Source organism: Thunnus maccoyii, chromosome 1 (assembly GCF_910596095.1).
Source record: "Thunnus maccoyii chromosome 1, fThuMac1.1, whole genome shotgun sequence".
Lineage (NCBI taxonomy): Eukaryota > Metazoa > Chordata > Actinopteri > Scombriformes > Scombridae > Thunnus > Thunnus maccoyii.
Genome location: NC_056533.1, coordinates 14307967 through 14324038, shown reverse-complemented (window position 1 = coordinate 14324038; position 16072 = coordinate 14307967). Strand labels below are relative to the sequence as shown.

Here is a 16072-nt window from a genome sequence, read left to right as displayed (position 1 = left end):
CTGCTCTAGTGTATCCTCGCTCATTGCTCCTCAGAGGTCCCTCCTCACTCCTCAATCCTCGCTCCTCAGAGCAGAAATAAGAGCTTTGAGACAGCCTTCATGATGGCGGACCAGAATGACTTCCGGTTCAAGCGAGGAGGGAGGAATTATCAAATAAGGGACTTGGGATGTACCCTAGGCCTTTCACACAGAAGACATTTTTAACCCGTCACAGTAGTAAAAGTACAGGTGTAAATACAATACAATTAATGATGGCTGATTTCCATTCAGCTGCTTCAGGTTCAGGGTCTTGGTATGTGTATGCTGACTCACTGTCACACTGTCATGATTTACTACACTTGAACACAACGGAGCCATCATTAATTTTATTAGTAACACCTTTGCTTTTCCTACTGTGACAAGTCAAAACGTCTGCTGTGAATAAAAGGCCTATCAACAGAGTGCACATACTATAGTTTCATAGATGTAGGTGCAGGGTATGAACTCCTCTTACAGTACATTAATCGTTTTGTTGTTTAACAGAATTGCTATTGTAAACTTTTAATACAAATTAAACCACAAGTTAGGCAGTATGGCACTAAACAAATATATGATATGCATTAAAGCCAAAGGAACACTCATATTGATAAAGCATCCACTGCAGTTTGGCCTATCATTCTCATGTCAGCAGTCTTAATTACTGCTTATTTTCCAGAGCCTGGGAACCCTGCCACCATGTTGACTTTAAGATGTGGCCCCTTCCCAACAGGGCATGGTTTTGTTTTTGTAAGGCGAGGAAGATACAGCGCTCATTGGAGCTTACACATAACAAGCGGGCCAGAATCAACGAGATAATGCCCTGCTGTGAAGAAATATAAAACAGCTTCGGGGTGCTATTTATCTTTCAATTAAAGTATTTTGATTGGAACCATACATACTTTTTGGAGACAGTGACAATCACTGAATAGTCATGAATCTGAATATTCTGACTAACATAATCCTCACACTCTGATAAAAAAAAAAAAAGATTTTCCATCACATTGCGTCATGTACTCCTAATTTTATCTGGATTGCAGCAACGGATGTATTAAGGCATTTATGATATTTTAATTATATATTTTTCTCAAGGTTTCCTACAATAAATGGGCACCAGTGATACGTTAGAATGAGCAACATGTAGTCTAAATGATTCTCATCCACTTACATATGGGCTCAGGTTCATTAGTCTCATTGTATTTGGTGAGTCAAGAAGATCAATAATGACTCATGACAAATAAAACTCAAACCATGTACAGAAGATGTGGAACCAATGTAAAAAAAATTAAGGTGCTGTTGAGAATCTGTAGGGACGTATATACGTATGACAGAGAACTTTGAACATGACCACTACTGCAAACTTCTGTATCAGTCCAACCACACTGCCCGACAAATGCCCTGAAATGAGTTGAAAAGCTGCTATGATCTTTGACAGTCCAGCTCACAGAAGATAGATGGAGCATGCCCAGTCAGCAATTCCTATGTGAGAGATGAGAGGACAAAGACATAAAAGGAGGCCATTCTTTAGCCAGTTACTGATTGAGGCCAACATCTCCTTTAACTTGAAACAGCAGCAAGAATCATTAGGTGTATGTGTGTTTGTGTGTGTGAAAATATCCAATATCTCATAAAATGATATTGGCAGGAGAGGCACGGGTGGCAGCACTTCTGAAAGCCGACATTAACAGCGAACGTGCCAGAAATATTGTAAATAGAGAACAATCATCAATCACTTCCACTCAATACCACCTTTCTGTCTGTTTCCCCACTGAGATTTCCCCCTGTACTTTGAGGTGTGATAACTGCATTAGTATTGCATTAACCCAAGTCACAGCTGAATCTTTGTGTTTGTTATCGTTCAAATAAAGCCCTGCTGTATTGTCTATGATGAACTTGTCTTTGGTCATGAATTTCTAAGAGAAGAAACATGAGGTGGATATAGTGTAGCTGCATCCTGAATGAGAGTACAAGATGACAACATGCTTTGAGTCCTGTGGGGCCTGCAGGGCTAAACACATACACAACTTAACTTATGAAAATTAATGAAGAGAGCTGGGAGAAGAGACTTCCTTATCTAAGTGTTTCTGCCATCTGCACCCCTCCTATCTCATTTTCTGCCTGTCTTGTGCTAGATCGGTGCAGACAGAGCAGAGGTGCTAGGGTGACCCTGAGCTGTCATTGTTTTCCTACTAACGCCCTTCCTTTTTTTTCTGTCTGTCCTCCCTTCCTCATCTCTGCTCCTTTTTAGGGACGGCAGGCTGCACAAAGACAGGTGATTGCTGCTGCTGCTGCTGCTGCTGCTGCTATGGGGTAAAAAAAATGTGTGTGTGTGTGTGTGTGTATGTGTTTTCTCCTCCATTTAGAGATGTGCTATGTCAAAACCAGCAGAAAGTGTTTGGAATCACTCACCTGAAATGTCAGTGACTTCCTAACAGGATGTCCATCAGTGCTTTTTCAAACTGACAAGGGAGCCATTAGCTAGTAGCTCAGAGTGCGTGTCCTGTGGCAAAAGAGGCAGGATTGAGATTTTTTTTTAATGTCCATATGCAGCAAACTGTTAGCTTGTATGACATAAAAAAGAGAAAGAAAATCAGCATCTGGAATGCATTTGTACATGAAAGCTGTGAGAATACTTATTTATAGTTTCCAAGCGACTTGGGTACATGATCTATGCAATGTGGTGCAGCCAGTTGTGATTATTATACCTTCTTGATTTTAGCTGTTGTTTATGTTCTGCTCATATGCACAGACGCACAACACCCAGGTGCAGGCATCATGACGACACTGTATGCAGCACGGACACAATCTTTAATCATCCTGTGGTCTGCTGCAGAGAGAGAATATACTGTGATGGTGACGCAGACACAAACACAAACATAAGGACACACACACACACACACACACACACACACAAACACACACACCTTCCCCCACCCGTAGCCCACCCCCTGCAAACCTACCATTCCCTAGTCCATGATGTAATGCTATCAGACCCCTCCTCTGCTGTCTCTCCCTCCCTCCTTTTCTCACACACTCCTCTCTCTCTCCCTCTCATTCTATTGGTGGCTCCCGCCTGCATCTGCTGGATCAGCTCTGACTCCCTGCAAACACACACACACACACACACACATGCACACACACATGCACTCACACACATTTACACGCTCCCTCTCACACACTCTTACACATACACTACCAGGGGGATTCCTCCGCCACTGCAGCCTCTGCTCACTCCACCTGGCTCCTGTCTCCGCCGCCGGGGGGAAAAGCACGGTGAGTCCCTCCTTTTCTGTTATGACAGCAAGCGATGTGGCTCACAATAAGACAAAAGGATGATGGGTTTTTTTTCTGCAGAGAGTGGCGGACAAACACCAGGAGGCATTGCTGCCACTGCAGCCTGGGAGGAGAGGCTTGCTGCTGAGTTTGTGCTTGGAGTAATGAAGTGGTGTGAGGTTGCTCAGTTACTACAGATACCGGTCATCTAGGCGCTGGGTGCCATGGCAATAGATTGCATTCATGTCAGGTTCTTGGCCCATTGTGTGTCTGTGTCCTAGGAAGGTGCAGCTGAGGTGCACATGTGTGTGTGTATGTGTGTGTGTGCATTCAGTGAAATGAGAAATCTGTCTGTTATTCATATGCATGCATGTGTGTGTGTGTGTGTGTGTAGCTTTCCAGACTGAATGAAGAAGTCTGAATATAGTTCAGGGTGTTATCTTGTGTCCTTTTTGACAAATGTCAGTCACCTTGTTTTGAGATAACCCCGGTAGGGGGAAAGGATGCTGGGAGCAAAATCATACTGAAAGCTGCTACTGCATTAAGTTCCTGATCAGGCTTTGAGTGTGAGGGTTTAGTTTGCTTTGACTCCTGCCAGCTGGACAGGAAGAATATATTGGTTACAATGAAGCCCTGACAGTCTCATTATGGACATATAGATTGTTCCTGTTGTGTCACCGACAAAACAGGGTGTGTGCATGTGGTGTGAACTCGTGTGCCAGTGACATTTGGACACTTGCAATGCTCTCTCTGTCTTCTCCCTCCCCATTATGTGCACTGAGCTCTTTCACTGTGAGGCTCAGTGACGCTGAGTCTAATAGGAAAAGTAATTCTATTATTGCCACGGCTTTTGACTGCTAAATGACACATTAATGATAATGGAACCGAGGAGTGAAATCACTGATGCATTTTTTCTTCCTGGGCCGAGGTTGACCAAATTGCATTTTGTGTAGCAACGCATTGCAACCTAACCTTTTACATCCAGTGTGTTGAAATGTTAATATTTTATATGGTTGGTCTACTTCACATGTGGACACTCTCATAACTAATTCATCCAGATGTTATTCCATTTTTATATCACATAGAGTCGACAAATAGAAAGCCAGACATGATTCACTGCTTCTCTATTTCAATATTAATGGCTAAAATTAGTTCATATCACGTCTCTCCATCCTGTTTAGTTAATTTCCATTAGTGGGATCCATAACTCAAATAAATATCTAGTAAATCTGGAAGGAAGTGTAATCCATCAAATGTCACCAGCTCACTGGCAGCAAACCAAACAATACATTTTCAATGTGAGATAATCTGCATGTTTCTCTTCAATTAACCAACAAACAAATTAGCTTTGCTGTGCCTTTCAACTTGCTCATTATTATTAGCGACTGCAGCTAAACCACACAGAAAGGAAGAAACCCACAAAGATATTTTAGAAGTCAGCTGGTCTTATTCAAATTCTCCGCAGTCCCTCATGGAACAGTGTGAAAATATGTTGGTGGATTTTTAAATCGATGATTAGCACATGAAACAGCTCTTCCTCGGGGCTGTTTAACTCTGACATACTCTCTGTAGGCATAAATGGAAAGTAATTAGGGTGGTGGCCAATAACAAACCAACGGGCAATGAGGAAGTGCAGCACGTAGTCAGCTCCCATTGGCTGTTGAAGCATTATTTGGGTCCTTAAAAGGTTAATGTCTGGTCATACTGAGATACTTTATTGATTTCTTGCTGTTTGAATTCCATTACAGCTGACAACAGACACTGTGTCTCCACGCTGGCTCAAAGACCTTTAAAAGTAAGACCAGGAGCTAATATTGCAGTCATACACTGCGCTTTTGTGAATTTGTCAGAGTCTAAATGTTAAACAGTTCTTCTGTTATTATTGCCCCCTGATTGTGAGGATTCTCTTGCCTCATTTGTTTTGTCACATATTCTGACTTTGGAAGTTTAGGTTTGCAGAATTCCTGACGTCAAACTTACCAACTACAATAACTATGAATATTTGAACTCACTCAACTTAGAAAAGTGCAGTGCACAAAGATCTGTCCAATCAATATTTCATTGACTCTGCCAACTGTGTGACCAAATTTGATCCTGATAACAGAATCCTTTCTCTTCACCTTGTTGAGGACTTTGGGTTGGTCACTGTTTCATTGCATTGACTCTGTGTGAGTGTTTGGTCCATGTATACAGGCTTCCACATGAGCGCAGTCAGCTGTTGTTTTCTTTCTTTTTTAATCAAAGGTTGTGAATGTTTGATGGCTTTCTCCCATTCGCTCTAAACAGAGACACCACAAGTATTCCCAAGAATAAAAAATGTGACAATGTGGGGCCTACTTATGGAAAAACCACACAGAGGACAGCTGCTCTGATCCTTCCATCCCATAAACAATGAACACTGAGCTGTACTTTGACCCAAGTTGTCCTGCAAATATCACGTATGTAGGTGCACACTACCTTATAACTAAAAGATTTTCAATGTCTGTCTTCCAACATCTGAATATATTCAGTCTAACTTGTAACTGCATTAAAAAAACAATGAATACACCAAAAGTAGAGGGCTGTGTCTGCAAGTGGACAAAACTAGCTTAGAGCACCAGGATACCTGCTATTATACAGTGGTTTGACAGAGACTAAACACTGAACAGAAGGGTGAAAGTAAAGCAAAATATGGAGGATGATCCTTGCTCAATCATCGCTTCTAAAACCCCAAAACCCTCTGGTAAACCAGCAAGGTTTAATATGCAGGATCACTCATTTCTTGTGTAGCTGTCCAAGCAGCTGATGGAAAGTTCACTCTGTTTTTCAATGAACTGTTTTTCTTAACATTCCACAAACCTCTACAGAGCTTCAAGGAATGGGGAGCAACTCCAACTTTTGATTTTCTGGTCTTTAATTTCAGGAAGAGATCACAAAAAACGTATTGGATAAGCCTGCCATTAGACCTATGAAATATAAAGGCAATTTCTTAAATTTAATGGTATTCCCCTTTAACGCTGTACCATATTTAATGTCAAGATTAATAAAGCTTTTGGCGCTGAAAAATTCATAAAAAAGAAAAAATCAGAAACTCATTAATTCACTCTCAGCGCCTGGAGGCTTTCTTCCTTCCACAGCCCTCCCCCTTCCCACTGTGCAGCTGTGCAGGACCTTCACCTATGCCCTCCTACTGCGGCATCTACAGCTTCAAAACCACGAAGGAAGAGCCAGACAAAGAAAATCTATGTATTGAGCAAACACACACACACACAAACACATAGCGACATCTTCATTTCAACTGCACTGACCGTCACTGATGTCATTTCCCTTAAGCTCTCAGGGGAAAACCAAACCACATTAAAGTGCATTAACCTCATAACATCCTATAGAATTCATATTTATGCCACATGTGTGCGCAGAAGCTGTCAGTGAGCAGATATAGATTCTGTTTTTATTATGGAAAATAAATAAAGAGGCATCCAAACAATTCAGCTGTTTCCAGTATGTGCTCATGGCGTCAAAGGTTCAAGTCCGTTTCACAATCTGTCTTTGTCTGGCTTTTTATTTTTCATTCTTTGTGTGCATTTTTCTTGTAACTTTACTGCTTACTGATGCAGAAATGCCACAAAGCTAATCCAAAAGATAGCCTGCCTGTATCCTTCTGTCACTTTCCCTTCCACATCTTCACATCAAGTTTTTTCTTTTGTGAATTTTTACAAAGACCAATAACCCAAAAGAAAAATCAAAGAAATAAAAAAAAATATTGGCAAAACATGAAATCCGCAGAAAAGACCCCTTTAACGTTCGTACCAAGACTATCTGTTGGTAGTTACAGTCATCCAGTCTTCAGCTCTTGCAATCTGGTTTCTGCGATAAGTTGTGTTGATCAGTTAGCGGGTAAACCTCTAAGCTTTAATCATGTCGGGGGACAAATAAAAGAGCTTCAAAAAGTCACTCTGAGATGATTGAACATGTCAGGAATGAAAGGAAGAGCCAATTAAAGTAGATGACATGATTTGCATCTCCTGTTTAATTATTTTCCCTGTCACTATAAACGCAGGCCTACTTCTGACATGTGAGAGAGAGAGAGAGAGAGAGAGAGGTGTCTGTGAGGCAGCGGGGAGGATGGCAGTGGTAAAAACGGGAAGCCACCTCTCTTGTCTTTGATATGGACATGAGCTCCCATCTGCAGTGACAGTGATACTGTGTGGTCACACTGGCTGCTCCCAACAGCCTACAGGGACGTGTGTGCGCTCCCTGGTTTCTTAAAGGGTCAGTTCATCCAAATTACAAAAAAGAAAACACATTTTCTTACTTGTCTTTAGTGGTATTTAGCTATGCAGATGCTGCCTCCACCCTAATGAAATTTTGTTTGCGTTGCTCACAGCCTTAACAGCAAATTCCATTTCCATGAACAATATCTCCGCTGGATAATCAACAGATGACAACAGTGATGTCAGATGTTTTCATGAGGACTATGTCTTGGGTAGAAAATAGTTTCAGTCTGTGGATTATCCAGAGTAACCATGTTATTGTTTTTGTTGTGAATGTTATCTTTTGTTGCTGTGAGTACAACAAACCAAATATCATTGACTTGCAACTACTATCTGCATAGCTAGACTTTGTAATTTGGATGAACCAAGCCTTCAAACTGTAGATTATATGACACAGGTCGAGTTATGGTGAGTTGCCATTAGACTAGAGGAGTAGCTACGTGCATGTAAGCTAAAAATAGTGCCCTGCTTTATCTGGCAAACTAAATATATCTTGATGTAGAAGTTTAGTTTTTTGACAACATCAGACAGCAAAAATCTAATAAATGATGGTTTCACATGTGCATAAAAGTAACTGACAAACACATCATCTGCTACAAGAAACATTAGTTTGCATCGGTTATCCAAATGTGCAGAAAACATGGCGAGTAGTCACAGCTAACAGCACTTGCAGTCTGATTTAAAGGTATCAAAACAGCAAGTCATTCCCATCCTTGATATATGACCAACTTGTCAAAACAACCTGACCCAGGATCATTTGTAGAGGAAGCAAATGGGAAACTTTCCGAGTGGAGTGCTGCATCTGTCCAACAGTCATGAATCATCAGTGTGAAGGGAGAGAGACGGCCTCCTGTGTAGAGAGAGGGATGAGTGAGACGTGGGGACATTTCTGCGGCTGTCGGAGCGGGACAAGGTGAGGACACGGGATGAGTCATAGTGCTGTTAGCTGTGCAGGAGGCGCCTGTGCTGGGCTGCTCTGCCCTCATCACAGCCTGCAGGGGGGAGAGCTTACTGGTCGAGAGGAGCACACCTCACAGGGTCATGAGTTCGACCTTGTTGCATGTCAGCAACTCTTGTCTTCGTCCTGTCTAGCAGAAACTATTCAAATATGATTAAACATATATATATATGTGAAGCATTTTTGCATAATAGCCTGCACGCTTTTAGGGATAAAAGCATAGTAATGAAGATTTTTGAAACATTTTTGTCTCTTTTAACTTTGGCAAGTTCAGATTTGTTGTTGCCTATATGCAGGTAACGCTGATTGCAGAATAATCAGGTGACAAACATCTAAATTTAAAGTGAATTTTGAGCCTGTTTATCAAAGAAAAGACTTTGTTGATCCCACTGACGTAAGCTTTTAGCTGCCACTACTTAGAGCTTTTGTTGAGAGGGTAGATCCACAAAATATTTAGGCATCACCAAATCTGGTGTTGGGTATTACCCAAAGAGTCTGTCATATACTTAACCCCAATAAAAGCCCGACGGGTGGCAGTGACCTTAATATGAATGGCTGCTGAATGCTCCCCGGTGCGTTCGCGTGTCACGACCAGGGGGGGATATTATTTGAGTGCGGCGGTAGATTAAGGGTTGATGTGGTCCAACAACTGTGCTTTTGTGAAACGCAACCTTCAGGAACTTAATCTGCCTTGACTTGATGAATAGTTTTATTATTTTTTTCTTGCTGCTTTATCTCTCACGTCGGAAATAATTTCTTCAAAGTGTGAAATAGTCCAAACACACCCTGTCGTGCTCATTACCAGGAGGCCACTTAATTCTTATCAAAGTGCTTCACCCAAAGCTGCAGAGCTACTCAGCATCTTGTTATTGCATCTTCAGTCGAAGAGTGCCAACATCTACGGACTGCCTGGCACTTTAATGTTTCTTCTTTTTTACAGTGTGAGGTAAAGACATTGCACTTATATTTTTCATAAGGTTAATGAGTTCATGTATCACTGTGCTCCACAGTCTATGATTGCAGAGTGAATAGAAAAGTGGTAGAGAGGAATTCATACTGCTGAGTGGGCCATCCACCCTCTGTTGCTGCAAACCTGACTTTTGCATAGGTTGAATGATTTTAATCTTCCCAGGAGTAATCCTTGATTCAATTTGTTGGATTACTTTGGGTTGGGCAGATAAAGGAGAGAAATTTTGATTAGGTGTCTGTCTATCAGAGAGAGAAACATGCGTGCAGTTGAGGCAAAAGAAAAACAGAAAGTCAGAGACTCTGTCACGACTTTAAACCCCACCTGTCACAATTTTTTTTTCCAGTGGGTGGGAACGTTGGCCTTTGCTTTATTTGTGGCGCACTCTCACAAAACCAGTCAGAGTGTGACAACATTTCCAGAAAAAAAAGCGGCAGGATTGTGTCAGACCGTGCCATCAGGATGCAGCCTCGAGCGTTCAGCGCCTGCCTCGGTTACTGCCGTCACATTTCTTAGTGTTAACTGTCAAAATATCTGACAAATTCTCACATTGTCGCATGCCACTAAAAACAAGGAGCCGGAGACTAATTATTAATGTTATCTTCTCCCCTCTGGGTGTGAAGAGTGGGTTTGTGTTATGCGTGAGAGCTTGATTTGTGTCCCTTCTTGTCAAGGAAAGATGATAATTTTGGTGAGTGGTGAAACTCTCTGACATGGATCAGACTGGATGTCCTGAGCAGAGCAGAAGTGGGAGGACCATGCTGTCTGTTGTTTTGACACAACCTCTTAAAAAGTAAAACTAAATGTCTGGAGTCCAGAGTTCTTTGACTCTTTTCCAGGGGCAAAAAGAGATTACATGAATGGTTGAGTTTGGTTGTGTTCGAGTCTTTGCCTTTGTACATAATCCGCTGTAATTCTCTTTGTGGTGGACGCTCTCAGTTGTCATTTGTTGTTTGATGGCTGCAGGGTATCGCCCTCACAAGAGAGAAACAGGCTCACTGATACCCGAGACAACAGAGCAAGAAAACTTTTCCCTCAGCAAAGAAATCTGTCACTGTCAGAATGTGAGAGACGAGACTGCAAGATTTGAGTCTCTTCTCTTCTTTTAGAGACTACAAAACGCATTTCATTTGCAAAGAGATGAAATTTGAACAGCTATTTGTATACAGTGTTGACAAATTGTGCACAGATTAGGTGTATACATTTTTATTTGTCAATAAAAATAATTTTCTGCATTTCTGATCATCTTTTTCATTGTTTATGAACACTTGTAAGCATTTTCCTCTGACAGAGAGGACAGAACTGATCATACCAACTGTAACCTGAATGATAATTGTCAGTTTTGGACTAACAATAGATGATTTTTTTGTGGAGGTGTGTGTTGCAGGCTCTTTAAAGTCAGTCTGTAGCTGCAGGCAGGCAGGCAGCGTGTGCAGTGGGAGGAGCTAAAGTTTTTGAGGTTTTGAAAGCAACCAGCCTCAGTCTGTAGTAGAGGAGGCTCGTCTTCAAACGCACGAAGGATGGACCTCATTTCACGGACACGCCAATAGACTCTATAAGCGCATTTAGTGGATTTAAATGTTACTTCGGTTCGTTTTCCACATCTTTTCTTTTTGTTTCAAGAACTGTGAAGACTTCAGCTGTGACCGAGTGTTTCTTTTTTTTTTTTTTCTTTTTGCGCTGCAGTTTTTATTCACCAGCTCATGGATGGTAAGGTCTTTTTGTGCCTCCTCGGTGTCCTTTGGTTTTAAAGGTAAAACACATTGACAGCAAGGAGAAACAAGTAAAGCGTCATCTAATCTAAATGCACTAATTTTTTTTCTTAACAAAAGGAAGAATGTTTTAACCGAATAGATGTTATTTTTTACGCCTTCAGCTGAAGCAATGGATGAATTTGGGAGTGTATATATGCTTGTTAGTAAACAAAACCCACAAATTATCATTTAAAAATACGAAACAATGATGGATTGGCCCCTCTGCTTTCTGTCTGTTTACTCCCATGTGCGTAAACAGCTGCTATTTGCATCCAACCCATAGACGCAACAACTAATTGTGCTGTACTAGTGCTCTAGTTAATTTGGCTTTATATTCACCAGACTTAAAGAAACATTGGCAAATCCGTAGCTGCTAAACATTGATGAATCATGCAGGTCTGTTTGCATCATGTAGTGAAGTGATTCTGTCCAACTTTACACTTGCTTAATGACACCTCGCATGTTTCCTGTTATTCCTCCTTAACAGCCGCCTCCTCTTATCCCTGCTGGCATGTTGTACTATGTGTTGACATACCTCCCATATCACTCTGCATTTTTAAGAAACAAACACAGATTGACCTCGGATTAGACATCTTTTTTTTCTGTTTTGGTTGCTCATAAAATGTGTACTTTATCCTGAACTGATGCATGAAATCTAGTGTGAGAGGCGAAGCCCAGTTCAGTGTTTTGATGGTGCTGATATGCTTTGTTGGAATCAGACTGTAAATGACCGGTGGAGCCGTCTCTCCCCTTTGGGCCTCTGCTGTTCTTCTCCTCCCCTTGCCAGTGTGTGATACTGTATCAGTAACACTAAAACCACTGATGGTCTCTGGCTGTTCTCCTGTAAACAAAGCTGCTGCAACCTTTTTTCACTTCAAGCACTTGCAAAAGCATCTTGCCTCCCTCTCTTTCTCTCTTTCTCTCTCTCTCTAGCTCACACATATGCACAGGCGGACCCCCACCCACACAATCACACACATATTCAAACACTCAAAACAAACACACAGACTCCACCCAACACTCCACCCACTGTAACAACTTCAGAGGAATGGTCAGCATGTGGAGAGGTTGTGGTAAAGAGCTGGAAGGGAAGTGGAGACACTCTGCTGCTTTTTAACCCTCAAAAGGTTAGTGATATCCCGGAGTGTCCAGAGAGACTGGACGTGCTCAGGACAAACTGATGGGAACTTGTGTGTTCAGTGTCCCTGTGCAGCCTGAGATGTGGGAAAACCGTCATTTCAATGGGCTGAAGCCAGATTGCACCCGGGACAGGACATTGCAGGCGTGAAGCCAGCCACGCTGCCTTTTCATCAGCTGAGTCGAGTTTGTGCAGATGAATTCGAAACAGTTTATCGCTGAGCAGTACCAGTTGAGAAATGAATAGATTTTATGTGTAAAAATCCCATGAAATTTTTGTTTTCTCTGAGGTTTTCCTGCAGCTTGAACATTTGGCAGAGAATTTGCCTCAGTTTCAGGAATCTGAATGAATTCTTGCAGCGCTAACGCAGCCTAAACTGTGAAAAGTCACACTCCGCCTTTACACATGGGCGATAAGGTTTAATGGTTCGCATTTGCATTCACTGAAGACGTGGCTGCAGCCCCGTCTGCTGTCTTGCTGTCTCTGCTGTGTCTACGCATAGCTTTGTCTGCCAGTTGCAAGGCTATTCATATTCAGCATGACCCGCAGGTCTTGTAGAGAGGCTGGCCGGACCCTGCAGGGGTTGAGATGTTGGGCTAAAAAGGAGAGCTGGTGAGCCAGCCTTTGACTTCTCTACCTTCTACTGTTGCTTGTTCTTTTTGCACCCTGACTTCACTTTTTTACAAATGAATCTGCTTCTGATAGTGAAAACATGTCTTCTAAATGCATTTGAGCCATTTCTGTTTAATCCCTGGTTATTACTGTTCATACAGGAGCTGAGTCTCTAGCTGCTCAAGCACAGATTTACAACAGACCCATAGACCCATATACTGCATATTTGCTTAACAGTGACTGCTAAATGCTGCTTATCAAATTAACAGAGTGTATCTATAGAGAGACGTTCATGTGGTTGGAGAGGTATTTACACAGGAGATTCAACATGTCAGACAGTTTGTCTGTTTATATTAAGTCTATATTTGATCACTTAATGAAAAGTTCTCATTATATTATTGTTTGAAGTATATCTGAGATTCATTCAAGTCATATAATATTTCTATAGTAATCCCATAGTTGCTGTAGAAAAGTGTGTGTGTCCATCCTTTTATAATAAAGCTGAGCTGTGGAAGATTGCACTTAGCTCTGGTTAACAGCAGAGCTTTAAAACCATGTTGACCCCATTCAGATTTATTATAAAGTTCAGGTTTATATCACTTCACTTTGGTCTTAGGTGTTTGTCAGAAGTGTCCTCTGCATCAGCTTGGATGAGGCCTTAACTGAGGCAGCTGTCTTAAGATGGAAATCTATTATGTAACATGTTCCTCTCCTGAGAGGAATTAACGTCCTCTCCATTTTCCTTCTCTTGTTTTGAAAGAAATGTAGAGAAAAAAAGTGAAACTGTTACTTTGTAATGGAAAACACACTTTCTGTCTGCCTGGAATGTGTTTCCTTGTGAATCTGCTGATAACCGCATCTTATATTTCGGTTAGGGTAATATGTATTGTAGATCAGAGTGAGACTCAGTGTTATTTCCATTGTAAAAGACAAACATATTATTTTGCTTTAAAAACTAAGAACTTGTCGGGCTGTTCTTTGGCAGAAGGTGAAACTTATCAGACAGATAGCCAGAGATGCAATTTACTGGAGTGAAACTGCAGTTTCTATTTACTTAAAGCTTGCATTTGGATACATTAACAAACTACATCAGTAAATTCTGCACTGCTTCCATCCATGTGCCCAGTTTCCCCTTTGATGTACCACTTGTTGGGTATCAGAATCAATACAGAATCAGTTAAAAGAGGATAACAGATGCTGCGTCTGCTGTCAATACTATTTTAATTCAGTTCATGTGATATGATATTAAGCTACATGCATGTATTTGTTTATGCACTATTACCACTTTATATTAACTATAACAAACTATAAGAGATTTTTTCTTCTATTGCAGTTTTATTGGAAATCAATTCATCATAATGGCATCAGTTATTTTAATAATTTCCAATTATTTCTCAGATTATTTTTCCCTGATTAACTGTTATAGATGAATAAATTTCATTATGGTACTGATTCCTATCTGTCGCATGTATGAGCTATTATCAGCGGGACTGTTGCCAGGGGGGACCACACTGTTGACTTATTACTTCCTTTATTGGCGGCGACTGCTCGCAAAGACAAAGACAGAGCCCCTACCTGACAGTAAACAAAGCAGAAGTGCTTCAGCTGTTCCTTTTGAAGTCGACATGTTTGCCGAGAGTAAACAGCCAACTGCCTTGAAGCAGCGAACCTGACAAACGACTCCGACAGACTGTGTCATGTTTCCACTTGGGATGAGTAATGTGAACAGTTTTGCTGGTCAAGGCTTGTGGTTTCCGATCATCGACGTTCGTACCTGAACACGCTGAAGATATTGCACATGTCGGTCTGACAAGGTGAAGCAGCGGCCAGAAAGAGAATATCGTCATCTGATACGCTTTTAAATCCTATTGCCCTGCTTGTCAAATCTTGTAAAGAAATGAGTCCTCACATCGGTTTAACTACAGGGATTAATCGTGCCCCCCCAGCTTGATGTTTAAGTCATGAGATGAATAGCCCACTACGGATAGCCAAGTCTTTGGATTTGATGGTGTAATTAGCAGATGAACTGTGATGCTAACACAGCGTGGTCCAGACCTCACAAAGGCCTCTATTGTGTGATTACATGACTGTAAATCTTCAACTCTCCTTTGTCACGCTACAGAGTTTGCTCACAGACTTGACTGACATCATCATCATCAACCCAGCAGATGAATGGGATGTTGTCCTGTGTTGCAGCCATTTGCAGTTTCGATAGCAACAGTGTTCCATATATCTGTAAGGAGACCAAAGTGGCAGGAAAATAAATGAAACGCCAGTTTGTTTGTTTTTTTTCTGTCATTGCTGACGTCTTTGGACAATCATTTAATTGCACTCTGTCATACTGTAGAGCCCTAAGCAAATGGAAATTTAAATTCCTCTCTCTTCTTTTTTCTTTTTTTTTTGCGATGTTCCCACCAGAAGCAAAATGTTAGGCTCTAATCATGAGGATTTCCTGATTGGTCAGCTTCATTAGTCTAAATGGGTCATTGGGTAGTGTAGTGTAGAGAGGTTTTCATCCCAGAAGCACATAATAAACAAAAGGAGATTAGTGTAATCTATTTTCCAGTGAGTTTGCAGTCTCATAGCAATCATTTTTAAATGCATTAAAATTACTTCCTCGCAAGTGGTGTTTGCATCTCCAAAGGTTCCAGTAGTTTCTGTAACAGGACTGTGATCAAGTGGGAAATTATGCCTCCTATCACACTGCGTTCTGACTGACACACACAGCTCATTATTGACGCTTTGCAAGTTTTTCAAGAACCGATCTCCCACTGTTCCCCGTCAGGCTTGAATAATTTGAGGTAAGGGCAACTCTGTATCAGAGAGAATAAGGTGACCCCAACTCTCCTTTAAGCACTTATCTCCTCCGCCAGTTCTGCTTCACTCACTCGTTTGAAATGATAATTGCTCTTTCCTGCATGGCAAAGCTGAGCAGTATGTACACTAATGTAAAAGGCAGTTTGAATATTCCTCAGAGCCTGTTCGAGCTCAGGATCACACTTAAAGTGGTGTCACATCGCGCTCTTTGCTCATTTCAGCGCTGTGTGTTTAGTATGTTGGGATAGATGTTACAGACAGACAAGTTGCATTGCTCACCTAAAG

General features: G+C 41.4%; 1 protein-coding gene across 4 annotated transcripts in view; it reads left to right on the top strand.

The window, feature by feature from the left end:
• The first annotated feature begins 3141 nt into the window (after nucleotides 1-3141).
• Nucleotides 3142-16072, top strand: part of LOC121895277 (semaphorin-4B-like) — a 51885-nt gene continuing 38954 nt past the window's right edge. The window contains exon 1 of one of the 4 annotated variants that reach the window (XM_042408301.1): nucleotides 3142-3288. The gene's annotated coding sequence lies outside the window, so the exon portion shown is untranslated. Of the gene's footprint in view, nucleotides 3289-10965; nucleotides 11220-12273; nucleotides 12348-16072 lie in introns of those variants that run through there. The other 3 variants (XM_042408290.1, XM_042408291.1, XM_042408292.1) reach the window with 3 other exon arrangements.